General features: G+C 40.1%; 1 protein-coding gene across 2 annotated transcripts in view; it reads left to right on the forward strand.

Moving 5' to 3' along the window:
* Nucleotides 1-281: 281 nt before the first annotated feature.
* Nucleotides 282-21,478, forward strand: part of FREM1 (FRAS1 related extracellular matrix 1) — a 222,435-nt gene continuing 201,238 nt past the window's right edge. Inside the window, exon 1 of one of the 2 annotated variants that reach the window (XM_086415068.1) lies at nucleotides 282-388. The gene's annotated coding sequence lies outside the window, so the exon portion shown is untranslated. Of the gene's footprint in view, nucleotides 389-998; nucleotides 1,179-21,478 lie in introns of those variants that run through there. The other variant, XM_086415067.1, reaches the window with a different exon arrangement.

The raw sequence follows: 21,478 nt of genomic DNA on the forward strand, positions 1-21,478 counted from the left end.
AGCTGTCCTTTAATGCAATGACTGTTGCTGACAATAACATGACTTAATATCCTAAAGATTTACCTTCGTGAATGTGTGTTAGCACACCAAACTTCCTTTCTCTCTGACCACTACAAGAGAGCTAAAAAGTGATTGCCTTGTGATATGTTTGACATACCTGGCTTTTACATACCACAGAGAAATTTGAGCTCCTTTAAAATCAAAGGATCAGTGTTGTTTGAGGATTTACAGCATTTTCAAAAAAACATGCCCTCAGGTTCACCTGCTTTTCTGATCCCCAGGACAGAGGAAATTCTGGGCAGAAGCACTATGAAAATATGAAACGAAGCACCATGGAAATATTATTCATGAATCCATAAATCCCACAAATATCTCGGATGCCTATGAGGTAGGTGCCAGACATTCGCTTGCCCACTGGGGTTCTAATCATGAACAAGACGCACCTGGCCCCTGCCCTCCCCATAGCCCCAGTCTAGTAGAAGGGATCCGATGTTACAGGAGGTGCTGTGAAGAAGAGGTATTAAGGGCTACTGTTGCCAAACCAAGCTTGGGTTTGCTCACCCACGTGCGGTTGAGTCCATCTACTGACACCAGGGTGTGGTGAAGGAAAGTGCAGCTTTTATAGCAAGTGCCAAGCAAGGAGTCCAGGGCAGCTAGTGTGGTTTCAGAAGAGCATTTTTAAAGACTAGGTGAGGGAGGGTGTCTCCTAGGGTAGGTGATCAACTCGCGAACATTTCTCTGATTGATGATGAGGGAATAGAGCAGTATCACAGGGGCTAACATTATCAAACCTTAGGTCTAGGAACTATGTGCCTGTGGTCATCAAGCAGTTAATTTCTTGCCTTTGGTGATGGTTTTAGCATCTGTAAAAGAACTCAGGAAATGTGCATCAGATACTATTAACTAGTGCTTCAGAGAGGAGCTACAGCAGAGGATGTGGGGGAGGGCTCTGTCCTGGAAAAGCCCCATAGGGTCCTGCTTATTTACACTGTAGGGGTACATTAGGTACCCAAAGCAAGTAGGAAATCAAGAAGACTCCTTGAGGAGGGGACTTCTAAGTTGATACCTGAAGGATGAAAGGAAAAGAGGAATATTATCTTCTTAGTGCTGACTTTAGGGGCAGCTGCCCAGAGGTGTGAAGAGACCTTGCATAGAGCTACACTAAAGATGGCTTTCAGGTCAGTTTTTCCTGAGTTTGAGTGTTCTTTTTGCTACTAACAAGCTGTGTGACCTCATAGAAGTGACTTAACTGCTCTGAGCCTGTATTTATCATCTGTGAAATGGGGATAATTATGATACCTACTTCACCTGGCTGTGATAAAGATTGAGGAGTTAATTTTCTCTGAAATCTAGCACAGTGCTTGGCAAAAGTTAAGTGTTAGATAAATATTGGCTGTATTGTTTTAAGACATATTAGCTGTTTTCCCGGCATAGCAGCTGTTATTTTTATGATTAAGACATGAAGTTCTGGAGCAGTACTGGAGAGACTGATTTACTAATAAGCTTGGTTTCTTGTCATGTATGGTTTGGGCACACACTTACTGCTTTTTAGCACCTCACCATATCTGAGCAGCCTTTCTACTGTGATGAAGGAGTTTTCCCTTCTCAGGGGGGATGTGCAGTAGCCTGGGTCCTCAGTAAGACAGTCAGTCAACATATGAGATCTGCTTTGTCCTGGGAGAGCCAGAGGTCTGAATCCCATTCATTGTGTTTAGTTGCATTGGAAACAGGAAATGATGTGGTCATTCTCATAGGATTAAAACCAGGGATCTTTATTAATATTATGGGTATTCAAGATGTTGAGGTCATAGCCCTGAGCAAGAGCTGGGAACCCTTATAATCCCTTTGAACAGCACTGGTTGTGGGCAATTTAGCTGTGGTTTTAGCCGATAGCATCTAAAGGATGCTGAAAACATAAACGTCAGTACTCAGGTCTGTCACCCGCTCTCCTAATTATTACCATCTGTCTTCACTTCATTGATTCCCTGTGACATAGTCATACCTGCTCCACCATGGCCAAACCAGGTCAGCTGGAACAACAGCAAAATCCATGACTATTGTTTGTGGCACTCGGCCTAACAGTCTGCTCATCAGAGGGTTGATTCCTTCCCAGAAACAGGATGTAAGACTGTTTGGTTTTTTTGGTCTAAAGTTTAGAAAAGTTCTGAGCATAGGGCCAGGAACCTTTGGCTGATTTGGATCATCTACTTTGCAGAATTTGTTCTGAAATATCAGTTTCAGTTTCTTGAAGCACTTTGGACTTCCTGTCTGTAGCTGGTATTTTTTTTTTTTTTTTGCTTCCTACTCATCCACTGATACATAATAAAACTTACATCCAAAGCACTCTAGAAAAAGGAAGCTCTAGTTTCTGCAATCAAGGAGTTACACTCTGATTGCTGAGATGGAACAAGCTCGTATGATTGTTAATTTGTGCATCCGTGGCTGATATGTCAGCTCTTAAATCTCTCATTTAATATAATGGAGGGTGGAATTCATGCTGCAGCTTTGATTCATATGTAATTCAAAGGTTTCATTGGTCAAGAATCCAACGGTCTGATTGAGAAGTCTGATTTACCATCTTGCTCAGTAAAATGGAACGATTTAACAATGATGTTGCTGCTGGTGGTAATAACATCTGGGTTGTCTGTTACTTATCTGGTTACATATCTCAGTTATTATATATTTAATCTTCCCAACAACACACATACTATTATTACGTTTTCAAAGATGAGGAAGTCATCTCAGAGAGGCTGAGCAATTTACTCAAGTCCACACAGCAAAAAAGTGGCAAAGCCAGGGTTGGAACTCATGTCTACCAGTCAGTGATTTGTGAAACGTGTTGGTTCATAGCTATGTGATGCAGGGCATGGTGTGGACACCTTGAAGTCTATATTTCCTTTTCTGTAAGATGGGATACAAAGACAAGTGGGTTACTGTGAGGATTAAAATTAATATATATATATATATATATATATATATATATTTAATATATCTAAAAGGGCTTGGAAACTTGTAGAGTGCTATCAATATGTAACTTTATATTATAAAGAAAACTTACAGATAATCTCCCAAACACATAACTGGGCTATTTTATGCCAAAGCAGGGCTTGGCTCCCTCTCTTAGAATTTATTGGTGACAGCTCTGCACACGTTCAGCAACTTCTGTGACATTTGCACCCAGATGAATGGGTCACTCACTGGTCACATTTGAGAAAGTTTTATGGAGCTCATTGGTATGTTAAGCAAAATGCTGGGTGCCGATTACTTCTGCCTTCCTGGAACTTGTGTTTCCCTGGGGGAGAGATTAGGATCGAATCCATAAGCATCCAAGAGGGAAAAGTGCCGTTTGGAGGGAAAACAGAGGATAGGCATAATTAAAAGAAAGAGGAGGTAACTTTTGAATAAGTGATGTATAAGCTGAAACTTGAAACTCATCAGTGGGAGTCAATTGAATGCAGAGCAGGCTGCACAATCTAGGCATATAAAAGAGCAAATTTGAAGCCCTCGTGTAAAGAAATACTAATAATACTTAATTATAGTCATTATAAAGCTAGCACTTAGTGAGCTCTTTGTGTGCCAACCGACTATACCAAATGCTTTACAAGTATTATCTCATCTTAACCTCAAACACTGTCTGGGATAGATGCTATTTTTATTCCTGCTCTACAAATGAGAAAACTGAGGCTAAAGAAATGAAGTAACTTATCCAAGATCATATAGTATGTAGGTCCTGGAACAAGGGTTCAGATTCAGCCAGGATGATTACAAACTCACATTCTAAGCCGTGATTTTGATTCAACCAAATAATAAAAAGTTGGTCAGTCCATCTGCTAGGGCTCAGTTGCAGACAACAGAAACCACTTCAGCTAGTTTGAGGAAGAAAAGATTTACCAGGTACTCAGGGGTTTACAAAATCACTGAAGGAGCTGGAAGGGAAGCTCTTTGGGTGAAAGTCTAGACCAAGATTCTGGAGACAACCTCTTACTCATTGAACCACGGCATTACTTCTATGACTAGGAAAACTGTTGCTGCTGCAGGAAATCAGATCTGGAAACCAGTAACTGCAGAACGGAGCTGATTCTGGCCCAGTTTTGTACCAGCAAAAGAGATGCCTCATTTTCTGCCTCTCTCCTGCTTAACTGGGCTCCCAGGTCGTCTTTTACAAGTGCTTGTGATTGGCAGAAGGAAATCACATGCTGGTTTCTAGCTGCAAGGCGATCCAGGAACTGAAGTTCTTAGCTTTCCCAACATGGGATGCAGGGAGGCATGCTAGATGGAAACGGGCAGTCAGTCCACAGGCTCCAGCTTACCCCTTGGAGTTGGAGTGCAGGAGTCAAGCAGATGATAGATGGGACCATACTACAAAGGCCTTGTGGTCATGTTAAGAAATTTGTATTCTATACAGAATGCAATGGGAAGCAGGGGAGTGGCAAAGTCAGATACATTTTTAAAAAGATAAGCCTGACTGATTTGTGAAAGGTGGATTGGATGAGACAGGACTGGATGCAGAAAGGTTATTTACAGGTTGTAAGATGGAAAGAATTGAACAGATTTGAAATAGGTTTTGGTTATTAAATCAATGTGATATGGTGTTGAGTAAGATATGGGAAGCTGAAAGAAAGGATGACTCAGTTTTCAGGCTTGAAAAACTGGGAAGATTGGGAAGAATTTGCTGAAATGAAAAAGCCTGGGGAGTGCCTTGCTTGGGCAAGTGTTGGGGGAAGAATTGGACAATCAGGAGTTCTATTTTGTATATTTCAAGTTTGAGATTTCTCCTAGACAGACCAGTGGAAATGTTAAATGACGTCTCTGGAGTCCAGAAGATCAGGACTAGAGATAGAAATTTAGGAGTCACTAGCATATTTATTTGGCCTTCCCTTGTGGCTCAGCTGGTAAAGAATCCACCTGCAATGTGGGAGCCCTGGGTTCAATCCGTGGGTTGGGAAGATCCCCTAGAGAAGGGAAAGACTATGCATTCAAGTATTCTGGCCTGGAGAATTTCATGGACTGTATAGTCCTTGGGGTCGCAAAGAGTTGGACACGACTGAGCAACTTTCACTTTCACCTTTTTCCAGCATATTTACTTAAAGTGAAGAAACTGGATGGAATCACCTGCTCATAGAGGATGGTTTTAGAGGAGAAGAGGTCAGAGGGTGGAGCCACTCCAGCAATTATAGGGTTAGGATGGAGGAGGTGGCACCAGCACAGGAGAGAGGATGAACCACAGAGGTGGGAAGAGAACAGAAGAAAGTGGGAGGAAGCAAAGGACAGTGATTCATGAAGGAAGAAGTGATCTTTTTATGAAGACAATTGTTCATTCAACTAGACAGAATGGAAAGCTTTGGTGACTTTTGCTATTTTGGGGAGGGCTAAAGAATAAGTTGAAAAGGTTTGTAGGCAACATTTCTGAGAGCCTTGACTGAGAAGGAGAACAGCTGATGTATAACCCAAACAAACTTTTTGGCTGGCCCAATACTTAGGGGACTATGTGGTTAAGGGCAGTTTGTTTCATATGTGTTTTGAACTCACTGGAGCATGTAGATGCCAATGGGAATGATCCCATAGAAAGAAAAGAGGAGTATACTGCTGGATGGGGAGCTGCAAGGTGAAAAAATGAAGTTCCCTGAGAGGGAGAGAGAGTGTGGGATCCTGGACCACCATCTGAAGTGGCCTTCAATAGTCTCTCTTAACAGGAAGCAATGACAAAGGGGGAAACACAGTCTTGAACAGGCTGGGGATTTGAGGGTAAAGGCATGTTGGAAGGTTTGTGTGTTGGTTTCTGTTTTTCAACTAAAGCAGGAGGCAAGTCTAGGATATCAGTCATTTAAGGAAAGTATAATGGTCCCTTGGTCTGAAGAGGCAGAGCTTGAGGTCTGCTGCTGCTGCTAAGTCGCTTCAGTCGTGTCCAACTCTGTGCGACCCCAGAGATGGCAGCCCACCAGGTTCCCCTGTCCCTGGGATTCTCCAGGCAAGAACACTGGAGTGGGTTGCCATGTCCTTCTCCAATGCATGAGAGTGAAAAGTGAAAGGGAAGTTGCTCAGTCGTGTCCGACTCCCAGCGACCCCATGGACTGCAGCCTACCAGGTTCCTCCGTCCATGGGATTTTCCAGGCAAGAGAACTGGAGTGGCCGTGAACATCTCTGAGCAGTCCAGTTGTGGAGTGCACATAAGGAAGTGATTACTGGCTAGCCCACTCTCTCCTCTATTGATTCCACCTCATCTCATTCGGGTCACCTCTAACTCCCTCCTCCCTCTTCTCTTCTCCATGTAATGCTGTGAACCTCTCTGGGTGACCCTCATGGTAGAGAAACTTTTCATCTTTAATGTAGATGTTTTATCAATGGTGCTGTATAGAAGGAGAAGTTTTGAAACTACTGTAAAAATAAGACCGATAACTGGAAGCAGGAGGCTTAAGTCCAAACCCTGACTCCAGGGAACTCCTGACTCCAAGGAACATTAATTGACAGGAGCTCATCAAACGCCTCCATACCTACACTGAAACCAAGCACCACACAAGGGCCAACAAGTTCCAGGGCAAGACATTCTCCAAGCAAATTCTCCAGCAACAAAGGAACACAGCCCTGAGCTCCAAGATACAGGCTACCCAAAGTCACCCCAAAACCATAGACATCTCATAACTTATTACTGGACACTTCGTTGCACTCCAGAGAAAAGAAATACAGCTCCACCACCAGAACACTGACACAAGCTTCCCTAACCAAGAAACCTTGACAAGCCACCTGTACAAACCCACACACAGCAAGGAAACGCCACAATAAAGAGAACTCCACAAACTGCCAGAATACAGAGAGGACACCCCAAACTCAGCAATTTAAATAAGATGAAGAGACAGAGGAATACCCAGCAGATAAAGGAACAGGATAAATGCCCACCAAACCAAACAAAAGAGGAAGAGATAGGGAATCTACCTGATAAAGAATTCCGAATAATGATAGTGAAATTGATCCAAAATCTTGAAATCAAAATGGAATCACAGATAAATAGCCTGGAGACAAGGATTGAGAAGATGCAAGAAAGGTTTAACAAGGACCTAGAAGAAATAAAAAAGAGTCAATATATAATGAATAATGCAATAAATGAAATTAAAAACACTCTGGAGGCAACAAATAGTAGAATAACAGAGGCAGAAGATAGGATTAGTGAATTAGAAGATAGAATGGTAGAAATAAATGAATCAGAGAGGATAAAAGAAAAATGAATTAAAAGAAATGAGGACAATCTCAGAGACCTCCAGGACAATATTAAAGGCTACAACATTCGAATCATAGGGGTCCCAGAAGAAGAAGACAAAAAGAAAGACCATGAGAAAATACTTGAGGAGATAATAGTTGAAAACTTCCCTAAAATGGGGAAGGAAATAATCACCCAAGTCCAAGAAACCCAGAGAGTTCCAAACAGGATAAACCCAAGGCGAAACACCCCAAGACACATGTTAATCAAATTAACAAAGATCAAACACAAAGAACAAATATTAAAAGCAGCAAGGGAAAAACAACAAATAACACACAAGGGAATTCCCATAAGGATAACAGCTTATCTTTCAATAGAAACTCTTCAAGCCAGGAGGGAATGGCAAGACACACTTAAAATGATGAAAGAAAATAACCTACAGCCCAGATTATTGTACCCAGCAAGGATCTCATTCAAATATTGAAGGAGAAATCAAAAGCTTTTCAGACAAGCAAAAGCTGAGAGAATTCAGCACCACCAAACCAGCTCTCCAACAAATACTAAAGGATATTCTCTAGACAGGAAACACAAAAATGGTGTATAAATTCGAACCCAAAACAATAAAGTAAATGGCAATGGGATCATACTTATCAGTAATTACCTTAAACGTAAATGGGTTGAATGCCCCAACCAAAAGACAAAGACTGGCTGAAAGGATACAAAAACAAGACCCCTACATATGTTGTCTACAAGAGACCGACCTCAAAACAGGGGACACATACAGACTGAAAGTGAAGGGCTGGAAAAAGATTTTCCATGCAAATAGGGACCAAAAGAAAGCAGGAGTAGCAATACTCATATCAGATAAAATAGACTTTAAAACAAAGGCTGTGAAAAGAGACAAAGATGGTCACTACATAATGATCAAAGGATCAATCCAAGAAGAAGATGTAACAATTATAAATATATATGCAGCCAACATGGGAGCACCGCAATATGTAAGACAAATGCTAACAAGTATGAAAGGAGAAATTAATAATAACACAATAATAGTGGGAGACTTTAATACCCCACTCACACCTATGGATAGGTCAACTAAACAGAAAATTAACAAGGAAACACAAACTTTAAACGATACAATAGACCAGTTAGACCTAATTGATATCTATAGGACATTTCATCCCAAAACAATGAATTTCACCTTTTTCTCAAGTGCACATGGAACCTTCTCCAGGGTAGATCACATCCTGGGCCATAAATCTAGCCTTGGTAAATTCAAAAAAATAGAAATCATTCCAAGCATCTTTTCTGACCACAATGCAGTAAGATTAGATCTCAATTACAGGAGAAAAACTATTAAAAGTTCCAACATATGGAGGCTGAACAACACGCTGCTGAATAACCAACAAATCACAGAAGAAATCAAAAAAGAAATCAAAATTTGCATAGAAATGAATGAAAATGAAAACACAACAACCCAAAACCTGTGGGACACTGTAAAAGCAGTCCTAAGGGGAAAGTTCATAGCAATATAGGCATACCTCAAGAAACAAGAAAAAAGTCAAATAAATAACTTAACTCTACACCTAAAGCAACTAGAAAAGGAAGAAATGAAGAACCCCAGGGTTAGTAGAAGGAAAGAAATCTTAAAAATTAGGGCAGAAATAAATGCAAAAGAAACAAAAGAGACCATAGCAAAAATCAACAAAGCCAAAAGCTGGTTCTTTGAAAGGATAAATAAAATTGACAAACCATTTCTCATCAAGAAACAAAGGGAGATAAATCAAATCAATAAAATAAGAAATGAAAACGGAGAGATCACAACAGACAACACAGAAATACAAAGGATCATAAGAGACTACTATCAACAATTATATGCCAATAAAATGGACAATGTGGAAGAAATGGACAAATTCTTAGAAAAGTACAACTTTCCAAAACTGGACCAGGAAGAAATAGAAAATCTTAACAGACCCATCACAAGCATGGAAATTGAAACTGTAATCAAAAATCTTCCAGCAAACAAAAGCCCAGGTCCAGACGGCTTCACAGCTGAATTCTACCAAAAATTTAGAGAAGAGCTAACACCTATCCTGCTCAAACTCTTCCAGAAAATTGTAGAGGAAGGTAAACTTCCAAACTCATTCTATGAGGCCACCATCACCCTAATACCAAAACCTGACAAAGATGCCACAAAAAAAGACAACTACAGGCCAATATCACTGATGAACATAGATGCAAAAATCCTTAACAAAATTCTAGCGATCAGAATCCAACAACACATTAAAAAGATCATACACCATGACCAAGTGGGCTTTATCCCAGGGATGCAAGGATTCTTCAATATCCTCAAATCAATCAATGTAATATACCACATTAACAAATTGAAAAAAAAAACCATATGATTATCTCAATAGATGCAGAGAAAGCCTTTGACAAAACTCAACATCCATTTATGATAAAAACTCTCCAGAAAGCAGGAATAGAAGGAACATACCTCAACATAATAAAAGCTATATATGACAAACCCACAGCAAACATTATCCTCAATGGTGAAAAATTGAAAGCATTCCCTCTAAAGTCAGGAACAAGACAAGGGTGCCCACTCTCACCATTACTATTCAACATAGTTTTGGAAGTTCTGGCCACAGCAATTAGAGCAGAAAAAGAAATAAAAGGAATCCAAATTGGAAAAGAAGTAAAACTCTCACTATTTGCAGATGACATGATCCTCTACATAGAAAACCCTAAAGACTCCACCAGAAAATTACTAGAACTAATCAATGATTATAGTAAAGTTGCAGGATATAAAATCAACACACAGAAATCCCTTGCATTCCTATACACTAATAATGAGAAAACAGAAAGAGAAATTAAGGAAACAATTCCATTCACCATTGCAACGGAAAGAATAAAATACTTAGGAATATATCTACCTAAAGAAACTAAAGACCTATATATAGAAAACTATAAAACACTGGTGAAAGAAATCAAAGAGGACACTAATAGATGGAGAAATATACCATGTTCATAGATTGGAAGAATTAATATAGTGAAAATGAGTATACTACCCAAAGCAATTTATAGATTCAGTGCAATCCCTATCAGGCTACCAACGGTATTCTTCACAGAGCTAGAACAAATAATTTCACAATTTGTATGGAAATACAAAAAACCTCGAATAGCCAAAGCTATCTTGAGGAAGAAGAATGGAACTGGAGGGATCAACCTACCTGACTTCAGGCTCTACTACAAAGCCACAGTTATCAAGACAGTATGGTACTGGCACAAAGACAGCAATATAGATCAATGGAACAAAATAGAAAGCCCAGAGATAAATCCATGCATATATGGACACCTTATCTTTGACAAAGGAGGCAAGAATATACAATGGATTAAAGACAATCTCTTTAACAAGTGGTGCTGGGAAAACTGGTCAACCACTTGTAAAAGAATGAAACTAGAACACTTTCTAACACCATACACAAAAATAAACTCAAAATGGATTAAAGATCTCAACGCAAGACCAGAAACTATAAAACTCCTAGAGGAGAACATAGGCAAAACACTCTCCGACATATATCACAACAGGATCCTCTATGACCCACCTCCCAGAATATTGGAAATAAAAGAAAAATAAACAAATGGGACCTAATTAAACTTAAAAGCTTCTGCACAACAAAGCAAACTATTAGCAAGGTGAAAAGGCAGCCTTCAGAATGGGAGAAAATAATAGCAAATGAAGCAACTGACAAACAACTAATCTCAAAAATATACAAGCAACTCCTACAGCTCAACTCCAGAAAAATAAATGACCCAATCAAAAAATGGGCCAAAGAACTAAATAGACATTTCTCCAAAGAAGACATACAGATGGCTAACAAACACATGAAAAGATGCTCAACGTCACTCATTATCAGAGAAATGCAAATCAAAACCACTATGAGGTACCATTTCACACCAGTCAGAATGGCTGCGATCCAAAAGTCTACAAATAATAAATGCTGGAGAGGGTGTGGAGAAAAGGGAACCCTCTTACACTGTTGGTGGGAATGCAAACTAGTACAGCCACTATGGAGAACAGTGTGGAGATTCCTTAAAAAACTGGAAATAGAACTGCCTTATGATCCAGCAATCCCACTGCTGGGCATACACACTGAGGAAACCAGAAGGGAAAGAGACACGTGAACCCCAATGTTCATCGCAGCACTGTTTATAATAGCCAGGACATGGAAGCAACCTAGATGTCCACCAGCAGATGAATGGATAAGAAAGCCGTGGTACATATACACAATGGAGTATTACTCAGCCATTAAAAAGAATACATTTGAATCAGTTCTAATGAGGTGGATGAAACTGGAACCTATTATACAGAGAGAAGTAAGCCAGAAGGAAAAACACCAATACAGTATACTAACGCATATATATGGAATTTAGAAAGATGGTAACAATAACCCTGTGTACGAGACAGCAAAAGAGACACTGATGTATAGAACAGTCTTATGGACTCTGTGGGAGAAGGAGAGGGTGGGAAGATTTGGGAGAATGGCATTGAAACATGTATAATATCATGTAAGAAACGAGTTGCCAGTCCAGGTTCGATGCACAATACTGGATGCTTGGGGCTGGTGCACTGGGATGACCCAGAGGGATGATATGGGGAGGGAAGAGGGAGGAGGGTTCAGGATGGGGAACACATGTATACCTGTGGCGGATTCATTTCGATATTTGGCAAAACTAATACAATATTTTAAAGTTTAAAAAAAAAAAGAGAACTGGAGTGGGGTGCCATTGCCTTTTCAAGTAAAGCAGGAGGCAAGTCTAGGGTATCAGTCATTTAAGGAGAGTATAGTGGTCCCTTGGTCTGAAGAGGCAGAGCTTGAGGTCTAGTTCAGTCCAAAAGGCTGCCTCCATGTTCCCAGACAGAACTCTAATGTGTCTCTTTGTTTGGGTAACCAATGGATCTTTCTGGTATCTGGCCCCGATAAAAGGATTTCTACTCCAACCTGAGTTATCCTTTCCATCTCTAGAAACCAAAACTACTTAGCAAAGCTCATACAGTCATTTCCTTGCTGTAATAAAGGAATGTTAAGTTCTCTTCATTAGGCACATCAGTGCTCATGTTACATGTATTCACTGTGGACATCGGGTACTCACATTTGGATGGAAGAAATATGAATAAATAGAACAATACAGTATGGAGTGAGATGAGAAATCCTGGAATGGAAGAGGCGTGAATGCCAGATGTCTAGGGAACAAAAAGTAATCCCAACGCATTTATTTGCAGGCGTATTTTGGCCTCCAGTTTCCATGTTCTTTCCAAAATCTTCAGCCACATTATTCACAGCTTCCTTCTTTCCTGATGGGAAAACTCTTTCTCTGAGAGTGTAGAGAAACTCACTAATAAGAAATATTAGCGTATTAAGAGCAGAAGACAAGCATTTCAGAGAATCTGTTTGCAGTGGGTCCTAACAGAAGAAATGCTTTATCTCCAAGTGGAGAATGAAGATGTCACATCCCCTGAAATACTGAAAAGGAGCAAGTAGGTGGAGGAGGCGGGGTGTGGGCACCCTGCCCCTGCCCCAGGCCAGGTGAAGAAATGGCTTGCAATCAGAAGTTCCCAAGATACTATGATTTAGTGCCCATTAAGAGGCCCCTGTGAGTTGTGATTGAGTGAAATAGGACACATGTTTTGCTTTATAGTCCATCTGAAGCCCTTATAAAGGCCAAATGTTTTGGAGGATGTTTTAAGCTCTGGTGAAGGTTGTAAGGCTTTAACAGGCAGGAACTTGATTAAAATAGCAGTTCTTGTTTTGCTTCTGGAACTAGAAGAAAAGTGCAACAAAGAAGGGGGGGAGCCTAGGTAGTTATATTTCTTTTGCTTTTTCCAGTCCCTGTCTTATTTATGAGTCAGTTTTTCTTTAGAAACTGTTTCTGCTAGTATGTTTACAGTTGGCTCGTTACCTTAGCAATTCCTGGCCAGAAGACATCATCTAAAGAGATCTTTAAAACACAGTTTTACTGTGTTTCCTCCTTCCTCTCCTTCATAACATTGAACATCAACTTCTCTGCCCCTTTTCTGAAAATTTGTCATTATTTTATAGGTGGATTTGAAAAAAATCCTATATATTTTAGTGTTTTCTTCCTTCTGTCTATTTCTCTGATAATTGTTGTTGGACATCTCTCTGGGTTTTCTATTTTTTAATTTTCCCCTTTTACAATTCACTTTGAGTATGTTTCTCTTGAGCTGAAATCCGCAGAACCTGGAGACAGGTGAGCTGACGTTAGTTTAGCCTTTTATTAAGGCTAAACTCGGAACTGGGAAGCAGAGCTCATTTCCCCAGCCTCCACCAAGAATGGAAAGGGCTCCTGAGGGCAGGTGGAAGCTATTTTCCACCAGAAGACTCAAGGTCACTGGGATTTCTCCTTACCCTCTGAACCCAGGGCCTCACGACCCCCAAACATCGGGTTCAATTTTAAGAGGATATGAGGTTTCTGGAAGGCTGAATAGGTAATCCTTGGTCCTTTGACATCTGTGTAACCTTTGATGTTTGTGTAACTAAAGGCTTGGCCTTCAGTGAATTTTCTCATTGCTTAAACCTCTGGATGCTTATAAAGTGAGTGTTTGTGTGTATATATATGTTTTTATGATAGCAGTATTATACTTGCAAATCTTGAAAATTGAGTATCTTCATGGGTACAAAGGAAGGAACCCAGAATGGTGGTAGGTGAGCATTGCCACAGTCGAACTCCCTTCCTAAACTTGGTCACCTTTGAGAAGCCAAAGTTGGCTCTCAATAAGAGTTGAAGCAAAGGCCTTTGTTTTACTCTAAGCCCATTCCGGAAATTCCCTAAACGTTTCCCCCAATACTCTGCATTTGGAAAAAAACAAGGTGGGTTGGGAATAAATACTGCTGGTTAGGAGAAACAGAGACCATCCTCTTCCTCATAAGGATGTGGTCATGTGAGAACTAATTCATTTTCTCTAACTGCATTTCTTTGAAGAATCTTTTGCTAGAGGTAGGGGTTGGAGGAGAATTTGCTAGTTCACCCAAGAGACGGAGTCTGGGGCTCTGGTGAACATGGCATTTGGCCTGGGCAGCCCTGGTTTAGGCTGTCGAGGCTTAGCTAGGGACACAGACTCCAGGGGAGCATGGAACAGGGTTGCTTCAAACATAGATGGTCATTCTGTGTGGTCTCTGTGACCAGCATTATCATGCTTGGAGCATTTAGACCCTTAGGCTGCAGGATGTGGTCCTCAGCCCTACCTTTGCTCCAAGAAGAAAGGAGTCCTGTCATTGCAGCAACTGGCATATTTGGCTCTGCTGGATCCTCCAGTTCACTCAAGGAGGAACTCTCTTTCCTTGAGTTAGTTTTACACCCAAGTGCCACTTTCTTCCTTAGAATGTGACCATAGATGGATGTTACCTTGGCCCATAGAAGCAACTCTAATATCTGGTAGGCCTGGGCTGGGCACAGAGGTGGCCATTGTTAATTTTTTGAGCTGTAGCTCTTCCTGTCCCTTCTCTTTCTTCCAAGGATGAAACCTCAAACAAATGCCTCCTGCTATTTTAAAATTTATTCTTTGATGGAAACTCTGGAGGATCTGACTGTCAGGTCGTGCTTTCCTTCCTACATGTCTCTCCTTGAAGCTTTCCTTCCTACAGTCTCTCCTTGAAGGGCTTTATTTTTTAAGAACAGACTCTAGAAACTGATGTTGTCAGCCATGGTAGCCCTGGGACCTCATGGAAAGAAGAGATGAAAGATAACCCTGTAACAGCTGGAGATTGAATAGTAGAAACTTACCTTCTGAAGCTCCACTTTGTTCTTCCCGCCTCTGCATTGATGCCAAAAAACAAAATGAAAAACTGCGACCCAGTATTCAGTCTTCTCTTTCTAAGTAAGTAGAAGACATTCATTACAGGATGATTGATGTGATATTCATTAATGAATTATGTGACTTTCTGCATTGATTTAATTGTGCTCTGGTTCTTTCCATGCTATTCATTGCTAAAGGGATGAAAATATTTTCTACTGATCTTTCCTGGAAAATTCAAATGAAGAGCAGTTTTCTGCATGTGGTCCTGACTGATGCTTCAAACAGTGGTCCTCTACTGGAGAAAGACATATCTTCAGGAACATGTCTGTTCCTTTCTATGGGATCTCGTCCCTTAATCCAGATGGAATAGAACCTAGTCAGAGGCTCTCAGGGGCTCAGCATTGCTCACAGATCAGCTTTAACAAAACGGAGAGTCTTGGCCCACAGACACCTAAGATAGGATGATGGCCGACAAGCCATGTTGAGGACCTGTTCACCTCAGGTATTCTAAATTCTGCTAACATGCCATTCTGTGGCCCCTAAATTGTGGTGTTTGGGGTTACTCTGGATTCCTCTGCCACATACAGGTGAATGATATGCGAGCTTTGGAAAGGAACCCTGGTCCCCATTCTTCCCTTTGCCTTTTCCAAGCTATTCTCCTAGACTAGATGTCCTCATTTCTCCCTGGTGTTCCCATTCCTGATGTCATTCTGTTTCAATGATCAGAGAAATGGGAAGGAAGCGAAGAAGGGAAAAAACTGAGAACCAGTCTATTCTGTGAGCTGTACCTAGAGTTCCTCTACCTGATTGATATCATTTTTTTTTTTCAAATGCAGAATTTCACTGAATGTGGTAAAAAAGGCAGAAAAAAAAAAAAAAAAAAACCCTGACCCCATACAAAGCAAAAGTCCCAGGACTCACTGAAAGGGAGAGGAAACCAGTCAACACTTTCTTTCATCTGACATGTGTTGCTTTCTCAGGTCATGGGCCACAGGGAGTACATATTCTAGTCTGAGGTTCCAGGCCCCAATCAGAGGGCTATGGGTCAGTCACAGAGGCCTCCTGAGAGCAGATGAGAGGACAGCCCCTCTTCCCCCATCTAGCCTAGCACATCCTACCATCAGCTCGTGGCTGCTAGATATCTGCACCCTTCTCCGGTCCTTACAGTTTTCCTCAGTATATTATGTATACATATACACCCATCAACAAAAAAATTAATCACAGTCAATCTAAGAAAGAAATGGCAAATTTTATTTGTGCTAACCTGAGACTTATAATCCGGAGACAGTCTTTCAGAAAGCTCTGAGGACCATTTCACCTGTTAGAAGTCAAAGCACAGTTACGTGAGTTTTTGAGACAAAGGGGTACATATCAAAGTAATGTATTGACAGTCTGCACAGTCCTACAAGGTGAGTAGTGGGTTACTGTGACCCCTTACAGGATTGAGAAAGGAACATTATCTCCAAGGGAGTTACCCTGCTGGTGTCAGGAGGAAATTGCTTTTGTTTTTGTTGAGTAGACTTTCCTGTGTCTCCTAAGGGGATCTAGTTAATGTGTAACACAGATACACATGGCACAATAAGGGGATGCCCCAACAAACAGAGAGAGGATTTCATGTGTAAAGGTTTTCCTTGTCCTGCCTTAAAATGATTGTATTTCATCCCATCTTAGTGCATTTTTCTCTTTACTCCATCTGTAATCCATATATTATCTGATTTCCCTTCACTCCTTAGAGATACAGACTTGAACACCACCATTTCCACAGTCTTTGGAAGTCTAAGGTCTTAGAAATTTTTACTAATTCTCAGGAAACTTTTTTTAAAAAACACTTTTTTTTGGGAAAAAAGAATGTAGTTATGGTATAATCATATGTAGAATCTACCATATATTTTATTCGGAAATAGGTCCTACACATTAGATTTATAAGGATCTTGTATCCACCTTAATAATAACTGTTACTTATTTCCTGATCAAAGTCTCTTCTCACTATAGCAGCCACCATCTCCAATTCTCCCTACCTCTCCAAACTTTTCCATTCTCTGCATTTTTTTTTTTCAATTTAGAAAGACAAAATACTTTCTTCCAAAATATTGAACTTCTCAAGGATTTAGATCTTGTTGCATTTCTCTCTCTGGGTTGAGGATAAAAGTAAATATTTGCAGGTTGTGCAAAGAACTAAGAATGGCTTGCTTGGTACAGATGGAGAAATGTCAAGGATTCATTCAGTTCTTTCTAGAAGAAGGTGGAATGCATATGTACAAATAGAAATACATATTGAGTAAAATGGGGACTTCTGGTGAGTCTACATTTCCTTTTCCATATGTTTTCTAACTCTGTTAGCTTGCAGACTCTGTTTTGCAATGAAGAGTATCCACCCAAATTCCATCAAATGCTAGCCGTTCCGAGTGCCTGCAAACTCCAGTTAATATAGGAAATTGTATGGGATGGGAGAGACTCTGGATATCGCTCATTCAGGAGTTCAATTGGCGTATCTTCGTTTTGTTTTTCTTTCTTTCTTTTTTAAAGAATTTCTTCCTGAATGATAAAACAGGAGAGTACAAGCTCCTGGAAGCAATGAAACCTTGTATATCATGAAAAGGACTGTGAGCTAAGATCACATCCTTCATCATGAGTAAAAGGTCTTTGATACTCTCTGTAATTCCTTCTGTGTAATTACACACACAACTCGGGTTTATGGCATATAGAGATTGAATTTGGAGAAGGCAATGGCACCCCACTCCAGTACTCTTGCCTGGAAAATCCATGGATGGAGGAGCCTGGTAGGCTGCAGTCCATGGGGTCGCTAAGAGTCGGACACGACTGAGCACCTTCACTTTCACTTTTCACTTTCCTGCATTGGAGAAGGAAATGGCAGCCCATTCCAGTGTTCTTGCCTGGAGAATCCCAGGGACGGCGGAGCCTGGTGGGCTGCTGTCTATGGGGTCGCACAGAGTCGGACACGACTGAAGCAACTTAGCAGCAGCAGCAGCAGCAGAGATTGAATTACAATCCTTGGATACATGCTTAAGAGTTTTTGTTGTCTCTATCAGAAAGAAATTTTTAGAGCCTGTGGCTCATGAACTACAGATTTAATAAGTGCTACTAGTGATTCTTTCCATTTGTTTGTGTGCAGAAATGGCTCTGACTAAACAGATTTTTTTTCAATTTCTTTATATTTGTTGAAATAGGCAATTGTTCCTAATTTAACTATAAGAATAATTTCATTTGTATTGTATGAAAAATACATGTTTCTAGTTTTATTATAGCATGTTTCCCAATAAAAATTATTAAAACATGTAGATAATGCTTGCCAGTGGTAATTCAATAAGTTAGAAAATATTTAGGATTATCCTTAAGCTAGGATCTCTAAGTGTATTGAGCAATTTTGGAGGCTGCTCTGCTATACCCTTACCTTCTGTAATACCAGAAGCTATCTAGCGCATCGTAGGTGTCATAATAGATTTGTGGTGTAGAAAAGAGTTTGTACACAATTGTGTGATAGAATAATCTAAAGGGTAGTAAAAAGCTCAGAGAGTCAGCACAAAAATTGTATTAAACTTTTCCAGGAATTCTTCTACTGATGGCATTAAAAGAAAAAAAAGAGGGGGAGACCTGTAAGCAAAACAAACCAAAAGAATTCCTCCAAAGAAAAAAACAAAAATCACCCCATATATCCCCAGCTGCAAAGGGGGATAAGCCATCTGTTGGGTTCTGGCCACATGTTTTCAGTCTCTGCCTCTGTGGTCATGTCACCTGTCCCTCTTGGGTGTCTCTTCTTTTGCCTCTCTCTAGTAAGAACATTCATGGTTGCATTTAGGATTCATCTGGATAATCTAAATAATCCATTTCAAAATTTTGAATTGACTCACATTTGCAAAGTCTCTGTTCCCATATAAGGGAACATTCACAGACTCCAGGAATGATGATGTGGATATTTTTGTGGGTCTTTATTCAGCCGACCTCACCACTCTATCTTTGTTCTCTTTCTTGAACACTAACTAGTTGGACTGACTCTTGACTTACCTTCTCTCTCCTATTTTCCTCAGATGTCTTTGTGTTCTATCTTCTGTCTTCTCAATTATATTTTCTAAAACGTCTTTTGAAATTTTAGCTTCTCTGGTCAAGTATTTAATTTCCAAACATAACTTCTTTCTTTCCTAATACTGTTTAAAATATAGCATTGTGTTCTTATTTCATGGATATAATATTTCCTCAAATGTGTTGTGGATCTTAGCTATCAGTTTCATTCATATTTAAGAATGAGGCATCTCAAGATCATTTCTGTCTAAAGTTTGTTGACAGGCAAGAATGTGCTAAGACTTTGTGGGTAGTTACTCAGCTGTTAATTTTTCCTAGAGAAGAGACCTTTATCACACATACAAGTTTTCATCTACTTTTTAAGTCAGTTGTTATTTGTCCATTTGTTTGCCAATTTCCAGATTTTGTATTCATCTCTCATCTGGTATTGTCATCTTTAAAAGAATGAGATGAAATTCACATAACATCAAAGTAAACATTTAAATGTGGATAATTCAGTGCATTTTGTACACTAACAGTGTCGTGCAATCACCATATCCATCTGGTTCCAAAATACTTTTATGATCCCTCAAAGAAACTCCATACCAGTTCAACAGTCACTCCTCATTCCGCCCCACCCACCCCAGCCCTTGGCAACTACCAATCTGCTTCTGGTCACTATGGAGTTACCTTTTCTGAGTATTTCATATAAATGGAATCATAAAATATATGACTTCTGTGACTGCCTCCTTTCACTTATATTTAAGTTCTCAAGGGTCACCCACTTTGTAGCATTTCATTATTTTTTATTGCTGAATAATATTCAATTGCATGGATCTGACCTGTTTTGTTTATCCATTCCTCATGAGCTGAGAGACTCATCTTCTGTCATCTTACTATTCTGTTTGGCTGAGTGGACTTGTGCCACTTTATACTTTTACTGACAATTTTTTTAGGATTTGGAAAAGAAGCAGAGAAAAATATATGTTTACAATCTGCCATATTTAACTGAAAGTTATGCCATTGTTTTAAACTAACCACGCAGATATATTGTGCTTCTCTTGACTAATACATACATAAAAAATTGGGCTTGTACAAAACAAATTGGAATGGGCATTGTTCACTAACAGACCATAATTAGAATAATGTTCAGTTCAGTTCAGTTCAGTTGCTCAGTCGTGTCTGACTCTTTGCGACCGCATGAATTGCAGCACGCCAGGCCTCCCTGTCCATCACCAACTCCCAGAGTCCACTCAAACTCACGTCCATCGAGTCGGTGATGCCATCCAGCCATCCCATCCTCTGTCGTCCCCTTCTTCTCCTGCCCCCAATCCCTCCCAGCTTCAGAGTCTTTTCCAATGAGTCAACTCTTCGCATGAGGCGGCCAAAGTACTGGAGTTTCAGCTTTAGCATCATTCCTTCCAAAGAAATCCCAGGGCTGATCTCCTTCAGAATGGACTGGTTGGATCTCCTTGCAGTCCAAGGGACTCTCAAGAGTCTTCTCAAACACTACAGTTCAAAAGCATCAATTCTTTGGCACTCAGCTTTCTTCACAGTCCAACTTTCACATCCATACATGACCACAGGAAAAACCATAGCCTTGACTAGATGGACCTTTGTTGGCAGAGTAACATCTCTGCTTTTGAATATGCTATCTAGGTTGGACATAACTTTCCTTCCAAGGAGTAAGTGTCTTTTAATTTCATGGCTGCAGTCACCATCTGCAGTGATTTTGGAGCCCAGAAAAATAAAGTCTGCCACTGTTTCCACAGTTTCCCCATCTATTTCCCATGAAGTGATGGGACCGGATGCCATGATCTTAGTTTTATGAATGTTGAGCTTTAAGCCAACTTTTTCACTCTCCTCTTTCACCTTCATCAAGAGGCTCTTTAGTTCCTCTTCACTTTCTGCCATAAGGGTGGTGCATCTGCATATCTGAGGTTATTCATATTTCTCCCAGCAATCTTGATTCCAGCTTGTGCTTCTTCCAGCCCAGTGTTTCTCATGATGTGCTCTGCATATAAGTTAAATAAGCAGGGTGACAATATACAGCCTTGACGTACTCCTTTTCCTGTTTGGAACCAGTCTGTTGTTCCATGTCCAGTTCTAACTGTTGCTTCCTGACCTGCATATAGGTTTCTCAAGAGGCAGGTCAGGTGGTCTGGTAATGTTATTCCTTATCAAAAATTTATATTCATATTCTTTAACATACTTGAGTTGGCTTTTCAAATAGCCTCTTAAAAATATTTTATTCTCATTTCTTTGTTTTTACTTTTCAGTTACATGTAGTTATACATTATGTCATCATTAAGTCTTAAATTAGAGGATTGTCTCTAAAACTGGTTCAAGAAACTTCACTAACTGGAGGAATGAGAGACTAGCATAATTCTGGGTCATAATGGATTCTCGATAGAAACTGTTAGATTTGTTTAATTGGAAATATGACAATG

This window comes from Bos grunniens, chromosome 8 (genome assembly GCF_055505025.1).
Source record: "Bos grunniens cultivar Pamir isolate PY7600 chromosome 8, Bosgru_T2T1.0, whole genome shotgun sequence".
In the NCBI taxonomy this organism is placed as follows: domain Eukaryota; kingdom Metazoa; phylum Chordata; class Mammalia; order Artiodactyla; family Bovidae; genus Bos; species Bos grunniens.